This window comes from Mytilus trossulus, chromosome 7, assembly GCF_036588685.1.
Source record: "Mytilus trossulus isolate FHL-02 chromosome 7, PNRI_Mtr1.1.1.hap1, whole genome shotgun sequence".
Classification (NCBI taxonomy): domain Eukaryota; kingdom Metazoa; phylum Mollusca; class Bivalvia; order Mytilida; family Mytilidae; genus Mytilus; species Mytilus trossulus.
The window spans coordinates 82463591-82476655 of NC_086379.1; positions in this window are offsets into that span (position 1 = coordinate 82463591).

Here is a 13065-nt window from a genome sequence, read left to right on the forward strand (position 1 = left end):
AGGCTCCAAAGAGCCTGTGTCGCTCACCTTGGTCTATGAATATTAAACAAAGGAAGCAGATGGATTCATGACAAAATTGTGTTTTGGTGATGGTGATGTGTTTGTAAATCTTACTTTACTAGTCTTGCTGCTTACATTAACTCTATCTATAATGAACTTGGCCCAGTAGTTTCAGTGGAAAATGTTAATACAAATTTACAAATTTTATGAAAATTGTTAAAAATTGACTATAAAGGACAATAACTCCTTAGGGGGTCAATTGACCATTTCGGTCATGTTGACTTATTTGTAAATCTTACTTTGCTGAACATAATTGCTGTTTACAGTTTATCTCTATCTATAATAAAATTTAAGATAATAACCAAAAACAGCAAAATTTCCTTAAAATTACCGATTCAGGGGCAGCAACCCAACAATGGATTGTCAGATTCATCTGAAAATTATAGGGCAGATAGATCTTGATCTGATTAATAAATTAACCCCATGTTGGATTTGCTCTAAATGCTTTGGTTTTTGAGTTATAAGTCAAAAACTGCATTTAACCCCTATGTTCTATTTTTAGCTGTGGCAGCCATCTTGATTTGATAGTCTGGTCACCGGACACATTTTTAAAACTAGATACCCCAAAGATGATTATTGCCAAGTCTGGATTAATTTGGCCCAGTAGTTTCAGAGGAGAAGATTTTTGTAAAAGATAACTAAGATTTACGAAAAATGGTTAAAAATTGACTATAAAGGGCAATAACTCCTAAACGGGTCAACTGACCATTTCGGTCATGTTGACTTATTTGTAAATCCTACTTTGCTAAACATTATTGCTGTTCACAGTTTATCTCTATCTATAATAATATTCAAGATAATAACCAAAAACTGCAAAATTTCCACAAAATTACCAATTCAGGGGCAGCAACCCAACAATGGGTTGACCGATTCATCTGAAAATTTCAGGGCAGATAGATTTTGACCTGATAAACATTTTTACCCCATGTCAGATTTCCTCTAAATGCTTTGGTTTTTGAGTTATAAGCCAAAAACTGCATTTTACCCCTATGTTCTATTTTTAGCCGTGGCAGCCATCTTGATTGGTTGACCGGGTCACGCCACACATTTTTAAAACTAGATACCCTAATGATGATTGTGGCCAAGTCTGGATTAATTTGGCCCAGTAGTTTCAGAGGAGAAGATTTTTGTAAAAGATAACTAAGATTTACGAAAAATGGTTAAAAATTGACTATAAAGGGCAATAACTCCTAAACGGGTCAACTGACCATTTTGGTCATGTTGACTTATTTGTAAATCCTACTTTGCTAAACATTATTGCTGTTTACAGTTTATCTCTATCTATAATAATATTCAAGATAATAACCAAAAACTGCAAAATTTCCACAAAATTACCAATTCAGGGGCAGCAACCCAACAATGGGTTGACCGATTCATCTGAAAATTTCAGGGCAGATAGATCTTGACCTGATAAACATTTTTACCCCATGTCAGATTTCCTCTAAATGCTTTGGTTTTTGAGTTATAAGCCAAAAACTGCATTTTACCCCTATGTTCTATTTTTAGCCGTGGCGGCCATCTTGGTTGATTGACCGGGTCACGCCACACATTTTTTAAACTAGATACCCCAATGATGATTGTGGCCAAGTTTGGTTCAATTTGGCCCAGTAGTTTCAGAGGAGAAGATTTTTGTAAAAGTTAACGACGACGGACGACAGACGACGGACGACGGACGACGGACGCCGGACGCCGGACGCAAAGTGATGGGAAAAGCTCACTTGGCCCTTCGGGCCAGGTGAGCTAAAAATGTGAGAATCATATATTAGTGTTCAGTTTTTAAGAAGGATCTTTTAACTAATTAGATTGATAAGTAATTAATCACCTTGTTAAACAAAAAACCCCAAAAAGTGTCAGTGTGAAAAATCTTTGTAAGACAGTTCATTTAGAATTTAAAATCACTGCACACAATCATTTTGTCAAATAAGTATACACAAAAGGATGTAAGAAATAAAAATTAACAGCTGTAAAAACAAACAGCAATTAATCAGATTAAAATGTCCAGGGGCAATGCCACAATTACATGTATTTTTATCTAATTAGCAAAATATTGCTAATATTTAGACATTATACATACATTATTTGTATTAAAAATTATTTTCAATATTGTGACAAACACACTTTTTGATATTTTTTAATGTAAAAAAAATTATTTATGATTTATTTATAATATGTTTAATTTAAATGACTTAATTTTTGAGATGTCAAAATACCCCTTGATGTATTGGCAGGAGTTCCCCCTCCTTTCAATATGATGATCTTCTGATCACAGAACTTCCATGTTCTGATCAAGCATTATCTGCCACATTAACTCCTGTCGAAAAGCTATTTAGATTTGATGTCAAAGTGTTCAGACCAGAGAGATTCAGACTAAATGACAAAACATTAAATTAGCTAATGATTATCAAATGCAATGTTTAAACTATGCTTACATGAATATTTTATACATGCATTATTTATACATGTATAATATTGTTAAAAAATACCATGACGAAATGTAATGTGTAATTTAATTAATTACTTTAGTAAAGTAATTGTAATTTAATTAATTACATTTCAAAAACAGTGTAATGTGTAATTGATGTAATAGGTCATTTTTGCAATGTAATGTGTAATTTAATTAATTACATTCCAATGTAATTGACCCCAAGTCTGCTTCTGACTGCACCACTTGTTACACTCCCTCTCATTGTATAACTCTCTAGTGTCTCCCAGTCTGGGGGGGATACCAGAACATATGGGGGAGAGGTTTATGTGTATATTTACCTTGATTGTCTCTCCTTCTGACTGCACCACTTGTTACACTCCCTCTCATTGTATAACTCTCTAGTGTCTCCCAGTCTGGGGGGGATACCAGGACAGAAGGGGGAGGGGTTTATGTGTATACTCACCTTGATTGTCTTTCCTTCTGACTGCACCACTTGTTACACTCCCTCTCATTGTATAACTCTCCTGTGTCTCCCAGTCTGGGGGGGATACCAGGACACAAGGGGGAGGGGTTTATGTGTATATTTACCTTGATTGTCTCTCCTTCTGACTGCACCACTTGTTACACTCCCTCTCATTGTATAACTCTCTAGTGTCTCCCAGTCTGGGGGGGATACCAGAACATATGGGGGAGAGGTTTATGTGTATATTTACCTTGATTGTCTCTCCTTCTGACTGCACCACTTGTTACACTCCCTCTCATTGTATAACTCTCTAGTGTCTCCCAGTCTGGGGGGGATACCAGAACATATGGGGGAGAGGTTTATGTGTATATTTACCTTGATTGTCTCTCCTTCTGACTGCACCACTTGTTACACTCCCTCTCATTGTATAACTCTCTAGTGTCTCCCAGTCTGGGGGGGGATACCAGAACATATGGGGGAGAGGTTTATGTGTATACTCACCTTGATTGTCTTTCCTTCTGACTGCACCACTTGTTACACTCCCTTTCATTGTATAACTCTCTAGTGTCTCCCAGTCTGGGGGGGGGGGGATACCAGGACAGAAGGGGGAGGGGTTTATGTGTATACTCACCTTGATTGTCTTTCCTTCTGACTGCACCACTTGTTACACTCCCTTTCATTGTATAACTCTCCTGTGTCTCCCAGTCTGGGGGGGATACCAGGACAGAAGGGGGAGGGGTTTATGTGTATACTCACCTTGATTGTCTTTCCTTCTGACTGCACCACTTGTTACACTCCCTCTCATTGTATAACTCACTAGTTTCTCCAAGTCTGGGGGGATACCAGAACAGAAGGGGGAGGGGTTTATGTGTATACTCACCTTGATTGTCTCTCCTTCTGACTGCACCACTTGTTACACTCCCTTTCATTGTATAACTCACTAGTTTCTCCAAGTCTGGGGGGATACCAGGACAGAAGGGGGAGGGGTTTATGTGTATACTCACCTTCATTGTCTTTCCTTCTGACTGCACCACTTGTTACACTCCCTTTCATTGTATAACTCACTAGTTTCTCCAAGTCTGGGGGGATACCAGGACAGAAGGGGGAGGGGTTTATGTGTATACTCACCTTCATTGTCTTTCCTTCTGACTGCACCACTTGTTACACTCCCTCTCATTGTATAACTCTCTAGTGTCTCCCAGTCTGGGGGGGATACCAGAACATATGGGGGAGAGGTTTATGTGTATATTTACCTTGATTGTCTTTCCTTCTGACTGCACCACTTGTTACAAGCCCTTTCATTGTATAACTCTCCTGTGTCTCCCAGTCTGGGGTAGGATACCAGGACAGAAGGGGGAGGGGTTTATGTGTATACTCACCTTGATTTTCTTTCCTTCTGACTGCACCACTTGTTACAAGCCCTTTCATTGTATAACTCTCCTGTGTCTCCCAGTCTGGGGTAGGATACCAGGACACAAGGGGGAGGGGTTTATGTGTATACTCACCTTGATTGTCTTTCCTTTTGACTGCACCACTTGTTACACTCCCTTTCATTGTATAACTCACTAGTTTCTCCAAGTCTGGGGGGATACCAGGACAGAAGGGGGAGGGGTTTATGTGTATACTCACCTTCATTGTCTTTCCTTCTGACTGCACCACTTGTTACACTCCCTTTCATTGTATAACTCTCCTGTGTCTCCCAGTCAGGGGGGATACCAGGACACAAGGGGGAGGGGTTTATGTGTATACTCACCTTCATTGTCTTTCCTTCTGACTGCACCACTTGTTACACTCCCTTTCATTGTATAACTCTCCAGTGTCTCCTAGTCTGGGGGGGATACCAGGACACAAGGGGGAGGGGTTTATGTGTATACTCACCTTGATTGTCTTTCCTTCTGACTGCACCACTTGTTACACTCCCTTTCATTGTATAACTCTCCAGTGTCTCCCAGTCTGGGGGGATACCAGAACATATGGGGGAGAGGTTTATGTGTATATTTACCTTGATTGTCTTTCCTTCTGACTGCACCACTTGTTACACTCCCTTTCATTGTATAACTCTCCTGTGTCTCCCAGTCTGGGGTAGGATACCAGGACAGAAGGGGGAGGGGTTTATGTGTATACTCACCTTGATTGTCTCTCCTTCTGACTGCACCACTTGTTACACTCCCTCTCATTGTATAACTCTCCAGTGTCTCCCAGTCTGGGGTAGGATACCAGAACATATGGGGGAGAGGTTTATGTGTATACTCACCTTGATTGTCTTTCCTTCTGACTGCACCACTTGTAACACTCCCTCTCATTGTATAACTCTCCTGTGTCTCCCAGTCTGGGGTAGGATACCAGGACAGAAGGGGGAGGGGTTTATGTGTATATTTACCTTGATTGTCTCTCCTTCTGACTGCACCACTTGTTACACTCCCTCTCATTGTATAACTCTCTAGTGTCTCCCAGTCTGTGGGGGATACAGAACATATGGGGGAGAGGTTTATGTGTATACTTACCTTGATTGTCTCTCCTTCTGACTGCACCACTTGTTACACTCCCTCTCATTGTATAACTCTCTAGTGTCTCCCAGTCTGGGGGGGATACCAGGACAGAAGGGGGAGGGGTTTATGTGTATACTCACCTTGATTGTCTTTCCTTCTGACTGCACCACTTGTTACACTCCCTCTCATTGTATAACTCTCCTGTGTCTCCCAGTCTGGGGGGGATACCAGGACAGAAGGGGGAGGGGTTTATGTGTATACTTACCTTGATTGTCTCTCCTTCTGACTGCACCACTTGTTACACTCCCTCTCATTGTATAACTCTCCTGTGTCTCCCAGTCTGGGGGGATACCAGGACACAAGGGGGAGGGGTTTATGTGTATATTTACCTTGATTGTCTTTCCTTCTGACTGCACCACTTGTTACACTCCCTCTCATTGTATAACTCTCCAGTGTCTCCCAGTCTGGGGTAGGATACCAGGACAGAAGGGGGAGGGGTTTATGTGTATATTTACCTTGATTGTCTCTCCTTCTGACTGCACCACTTGTTACACTCCCTCTCATTGTATAACTCTCTAGTGTCTCCCAGTCTGGGGGGGATACCAGAACATATGGGGGAGGGGTTTATGTGTATATTTACCTTGATTGTCTCTCCTTCTGACTGCACCACTTGTTACACTCCCTTTCATTGTATAACTCTCCTGTGTCTCCCAGTCTGGGGGGGATACCAGAACATATGGGGGAGAGGTTTATGTGTATATTTACCTTGATTGTCTCTCCTTCTGACTGCACCACTTGTTACACTCCCTTTCATTGTATAACTCTCCTGTGTCTCCCAGTCTGGGGGGGATACCAGAACATATGGGGGAGAGGTTTATGTGTATATGTAACAAAAAATTTGTTCCGGCGTGACATTTGTTCCACCGGAACGAATTTCATAGGAAATATGTTCCGTTGGAACTTATGTCACAGAAAATTTGTTCCAGCACTATGAAATTTGTTCCGGAACTAATTTTTTAACCAAGTGTGAAATAAGTTCCGGAACAAAAATCACAGCCCCATGAGTTTTGTTCCAATATTAAAATTTAAAAAAAAATTCTGTCATATTAGTTTTGAACGAAGGTATTTTCTAGAAATTAAATAAAACATTCTCACATATTTCACAGAAAAAAGTACTGTGCTTCCATGGGGTACATTTGCAATTGAAGGCATGACTGTAGGATGAAGATAAGAAATAAAAGTGATGATAATGTATCATAATTTGTATCTATGTTTTATCATTTATGTGGTATTCGAGCTCCTTGTTTCCTGTTGATCTGTCATGGGTGTTCTATTCATACATGCACTTACAAACATGTAGATAAGGTCATGGCACAGTTTCAAAAGAGTTTGTCTTTTGTTTCTTTATGTCTTTTAATATAATTGATCAGTCACTTAGTCCTTTTCAAAAAAGTACAAATGTTCCTCTTTAACTATAATTCTTTTATTTCAGAATGACTTTTATTATTATTTCTTATTCTACTCTTTCCTAGTTCATAAGTGTCATTATTAGTTTTATTAATTAAGTATGTTATTAAACTTTTGCTTTACTCCACATGATCCAAATTTGATGTTTACACTTTTTATTTATTTATACATAATCAAAGATTAATACATGTTTTTATAATGACTTTAAACTCACTGATGACAAGTGCTCAGTATATAAACTAACTTTTTTTTAACCAGTGGGACATATTTCACAGACAAGGAACTTATTTCACCAGGTGAGGAACAAATCTCATAAATCCAGAACTTATTTCACCAGGGAAGGAACAAATCTCACAAACATGGAACTTATTTCACTAGGTAAGGAACAAAGGAGTAGGTCCGGTAAGACCTCTTTTTGGCCCCAAAATATAGCGGTTTTACAAAATTGTTAAAATGTAAACTTTTACTTAGTTATTGGATAGTAGAATGATTCTGCTACATAAATATGGGCTGTTTTTGACAATACAATGCACATATATTGGGTACTGGCATCATGAAGTCGTGCTAAATTACTGAAATCTTCACAATTCCAGCATTTTAGTTAAATTTTAGATGGTTTCCGGGTGAAACGAAAGTGGCCGCATTCGTGTTCATCCAAAATATTGAAATGGAAGTTGTATTTGATGGAAATACATAACATATGTAAAGATTGAAGATGAACACGGATGCGGCCACTTTCGTTTTTGACAAAAACCATCTGAAAAGTGACATTTTTTCGGATATTTGGTAGATTTTTCATATTTGAGCTTGAATCGGATCGTTTTTAATGACTTAATAAGTTAAAATCTTGCACATAAATTAATTGAATCATATGAAATAGACACTTAAGTGTTTAAAAAGTGGTCAAAATATTTCGTCAGATGAAACTGAAATTTGAGGCCAAAATCGGTCCTTACCGTACCTACTCCTTTCACCAACCCAGAACTTATTTCACCAGTTAAAGTGTGGAACTTATTTCATAGAGATGGAACAAATTATATGGAAATTGTCTGTGAAAAAAGTTCTCCCAGAACATATTTCCTGTGAAATTAGTTCCAGTGGAACTTTTTTCACAGGAACAAATTTTGGCTCACATATATTTACCTTGATTGTCTCTCCTTCTGACTGCACCACTTGTTACACTCCCTTTCATTGTATAACTCTCCTGTGTCTCCCAGTCTGTGGCTAGGATACCAGGACAGAAGGGGGAGGGGTTTATGTGTATACTCACCTTGATTGTCTCTCCTTCTGACTGCACCACTTGTTACACTCCCTCTCATTGTATAACTCTCCTGTGTCTCCCAGTCTGGGGTAGGATACCAGGACAGAAGGGGGAGGGGTTTATGTGTATACTCACCTTGATTGTCTCTCCTTCTGACTGCACCACTTGTTACACTCCCTCTCATTGTATAACTCTCCAGTGTCTCCTAGTCTGGGGTAGGATACCAGAACATATGGGGGAGAGGTTTATGTGTATATTTACCTTGATTGTCTCTCCTTCTGACTGCACCACTTGTTACACTCCTTTTCATTGTATAACTCTCCTGTGTCTCCCAGTCAGGGGGGGATACCAGGACAGAAGGGGGAGGGGTTTATGTGTATACTCACCTTGATTGTCTTTCCTTCTGACTGCACCACTTGTTACACTCCCTTTCATTGTATAACTCACTAGTGTCTCCCAGTCTGGGGCTAGGATACCAGGACAGAAGGGGGAGGGGTTTATGTGTATACTCACCTTGATTTTCTTTCCTTCTGACTGCACCACTTGTTACACTCCCTCTCATTGTATAACTCTCTAGTGTCTCCCAGTCTGGGGGGGATACCAGAACATATGGGGGAGAGGTTTATGTGTATACTCACCTTGATTGTCTTTCCTTCTGACTGCACCACTTGTTACACTCCTTTTCATTGTATAACTCTCCTGTGTCTCCCAGTCAGGGGGGGATACCAGGACAGAAGGGGGAGGGGTTTATGTGTATACTCACCTTGATTGTCTTTCCTTCTGACTGCACCACTTGTTACACTCCCTTTCATTGTATAACTCACTAGTTTCTCCAAGTCTGGGGGGATACCAGGACAGAAGGGGGAGGGGTTTATGTGTATACTCACCTTGATTGTCTCTCCTTCTGACTGCACCACTTGTTACACTCCCTTTCATTGTATAACTCACTAGTTTCTCCAAGTCTGGGGGGATACCAGGACAGAAGGGGGAGGGGTTTATGTGTATACTCACCTTCATTGTCTTTCCTTCTGACTGCACCACTTGTTACACTCCCTTTCATTGTATAACTCACTAGTTTCTCCAAGTCTGGGGGGATACCAGGACAGAAGGGGGAGGGGTTTATGTGTATACTCACCTTCATTGTCTTTCCTTCTGACTGCACCACTTGTTACACTCCCTTTCATTGTATAACTCACTAGTTTCTCCAAGTCTGGGGGGATACCAGGACAGAAGGGGGAGGGGTTTATGTGTATATTTACCTTGATTGTCTCTCCTTCTGACTGCACCACTTGTTACACTCCCTTTCATTGTATTACTCTCTAGTGTCTCCCAGTCAGGGGGGGATACCAGGACAGAAGGGGGAGGGGTTTATGGGTATACTCACCTTGATTGTCTCTCCTTCTGACTGCACCACTTGTTACAAGCCCTTTCATTGTATAACTCTCCTGTGTCTCCCAGTTAGGGGGGGATACCAGGACACAAGGGGGAGGGGTTTATGTGTATATTTACCTTGATTGTCTCTCCTTCTGACTGCACCACTTGTTACAATCCCTCTCATTGTATAACTCTCTAGTTTCTCTCAGTCTGGGGCTATGATACTAGGACAGAAGGGGGAGGAGTTAATGTGTATATTTACCTTGATTTTCTTTCCTTCTGACTGCACCACTTGTTACACTCCCTTTCATTGTATTGTAGCGGGGTTGCTTCCACTTAGTACAGGTAGAACATATATAGCCAGTTTTAATCAACTGAGCTAGGGAATCGATTCTTTGGCTCAGTGGGTTAAAGCACTGACTGTCACCCAGACGACCGGGGTTCGAATCCCGGTGGTGACGATATGAATTTGTAGAGTAGATACGTGCTCTCCTGTTACATTTTGGCGCCCAACGTGGGGCCCTGTTGTAAAACATCTAAGGCTGAGAGATAAGGATATTGTATTTTTTTTTTATTATTGAAACTGAAAGCTCGAACATAGAGTTTATTTAAGAATATTTATAATTTCAAAATGGCAGAAGGGGGCAAAAATATTAGTTCTGAAGATTACATACCCGTTGAAATGGCAAATAATAGAGTCATGAGTTTTATTAGCGATATTGAAAGGGATTTAGAGGATATGAGACTCAAGACATTTAAAGATTATGAGGATCATAGGGGTCTGTCTAATCCTGGTCACGGCACCAAGTGTAGCGGGGTTGCTTCCACTTAGTACAGGTAGAACATATATAGCCAGTTTTAATCAACTGAGCTAGGGAATCGATTCTTTGGCTCAGTGGGTTAAAGCACTGACTGTCACCCAGACGACCGGGGTTCGAATCCCGGTGGTGACGATATGAATTTGTAGAGTAGATACGTGCTCTCCGGTTACATTTGGCGCCCAACTAAAAAATCCACGATGGTTATCTGGAGTATAGCCAGGGTTTGTGTTGTTAAGAGTCATATATGAAGATATGATGACTCTTGTGGTGGGGGAATAGTGTAGCGGGGTTGCTTCCACTTAGTACAGGTAGAACATATATAGCCAGTTTTAATCAACTGAGCTAGGGAATCGATTCTTTGGCTCAGTGGGTTAAAGCACTGACTGTCACCCAGACGACCGGGGTTCGAATCCCGGTGGTGACGATATGAATTTGTAGAGTAGATACGTGCTCTCCGGTTACAGTATAACTCTCTAGTGTCTCCCAGTCTGGGGTAGGATACCAGGACACAAGGGGGAGGGGTTTATGTGTATACTCACCTTGATTGTCTCTCCTTCTGACTGCACCACTTGTTACAAGCCCTTTCATTGTATAACTCTCCTGTGTCTCCCAGTTAGGGGGGGATACCAGGACACAAGGGGGAGGGGTTTATGTGTATATTTACCTTGATTGTCTCTCCTTCTGACTGCACCACTTGTTACACTCCCTTTCATTGTATAACTCTCTAGTGTCTCCCAGTCTGGGGTAGGATACCAGGACACAAGGGGGAGGGGTTTATGTGTATACTCACCTTGATTGTCTCTCCTTCTGACTGCACCACTTGTTACAAGCCCTTTCATTGTATAACTCTCCTGTGTCTCCCAGTTAGGGGGGGATACCAGGACACAAGGGGGAGGGGTTTATGTGTATATTTACCTTGATTGTCTCTCCTTCTGACTGCACCACTTGTTACAAGCCCTTTCATTGTATAACTCTCCTGTGTCTCCCAGTTAGGGGGGGATACCAGGACACAAGGGGGAGGGGTTTATGTGTATATTTACCTTGATTTTCTTTCCTTCTGACTGCACCACTTGTTACACTCCCTTTCATTGTATAACTCTCCTGTGTCTCCCAGTCTGGGGTAGGATACCAGGACAGAAGGGGGAGGGGTTTATGTGTATACTCACCTTGATTGTCTCTCCTTCTGACTGCACCACTTGTTACAAGCCCTTTCATTGTATAACTCTCCTGTGTCTCCCAGTCTGGGGTAGGATACCAGGACAGAAGGGGGAGGGGTTTATGTGTATACTCACCTTGATTGTCTCTCCTTCTGACTGCACCACTTGTTACAAGCCCTTTCATTGTATAACTCTCCTGTGTCTCCCAGTCTGGGGTAGGATACCAGGACAGAAGGGGGAGGGGTTTATGTGTATATTTACCTTGATTTTCTTTCCTTCTGACTGCACCACTTGTTACACTCCCTTTCATTGTATAACTCTCTAGTGTCTCCCAGTCTGGGGGGGATACCAGGACAGAAGGGGGAGGGGTTTATGTGTATACTCACCTTGATTGTCTCTCCTTCTGACTGCACCACTTGTTACAAGCCCTTTCATTGTATAACTCTCCTGTGTCTCCCAGTTAGGGGGGGATACCAGGACACAAGGGGGAGGGGTTTATGTGTATATTTACCTTGATTTTCTTTCCTTCTGACTGCACCACTTGTTACACTCCCTTTCATTGTATAACTCTCCTGTGTCTCCCAGTCTGGGGTAGGATACCAGGACAGAAGGGGGAGGGGTTTATGTGTATACTCACCTTGATTGTCTCTCCTTCTGACTGCACCACTTGTTACAAGCCCTTTCATTGTATAACTCTCCTGTGTCTCCCAGTCTGGGGTAGGATACCAGGACAGAAGGGGGAGGGGTTTATGTGTATACTCACCTTGATTGTCTCTCCTTCTGACTGCACCACTTGTTACAAGCCCTTTCATTGTATAACTCTCCTGTGTCTCCCAGTTAGGGGGGGATACCAGGACACAAGGGGGAGGGGTTTATGTGTATATTTACCTTGATTGTCTCTCCTTCTGACTGCACCACTTGTAACACTCCCTCTCATTGTATAACTCTCCTGTGTCTCCCAGTCTGGGGTAGGATACCAGGACACAAGGGGGAGGGGTTTATGTGTATATTTACCTTGATTGTCTCTCCTTCTGACTGCACCACTTGTTACAAGCCCTTTCATTGTATAACTCTCCAGTGTCTCCTAGTCTGGGGGGATACCAGAACATATGGGGGAGGGGTTTATGTGTATATTTACCTTGATTGTCTCTCCTTCTGACTGCACCACTTGTTACACTCCCTCTCATTGTATAACTCTCCTGTGTCTCCCAGTCTGGGGTAGGATACCAGGACAGAAGGGGGAGGGGTTTATGTGTATATTTACCTTGATTTTCTTTCCTTCTGACTGCACCACTTGTTACACTCCCTCTCATTGTATAACTCTCCAGTGTCTCCCAGTCTGGGGTAGGATACCAGAACATATGGGGGAGAGGTTTATGTGTATATTTACCTTGATTGTCTTTCCTTCTGACTGCACCACTTGTTACAAGCCCTTTCATTGTATAACTCTCCTGTGTCTCCCAGTCTGGGGTAGGATACCAGAACATATGGGGGAGAGGTTTATGTGTATATTTACCTTGATTGTCTCTCCTTCTGACTGCACCACTT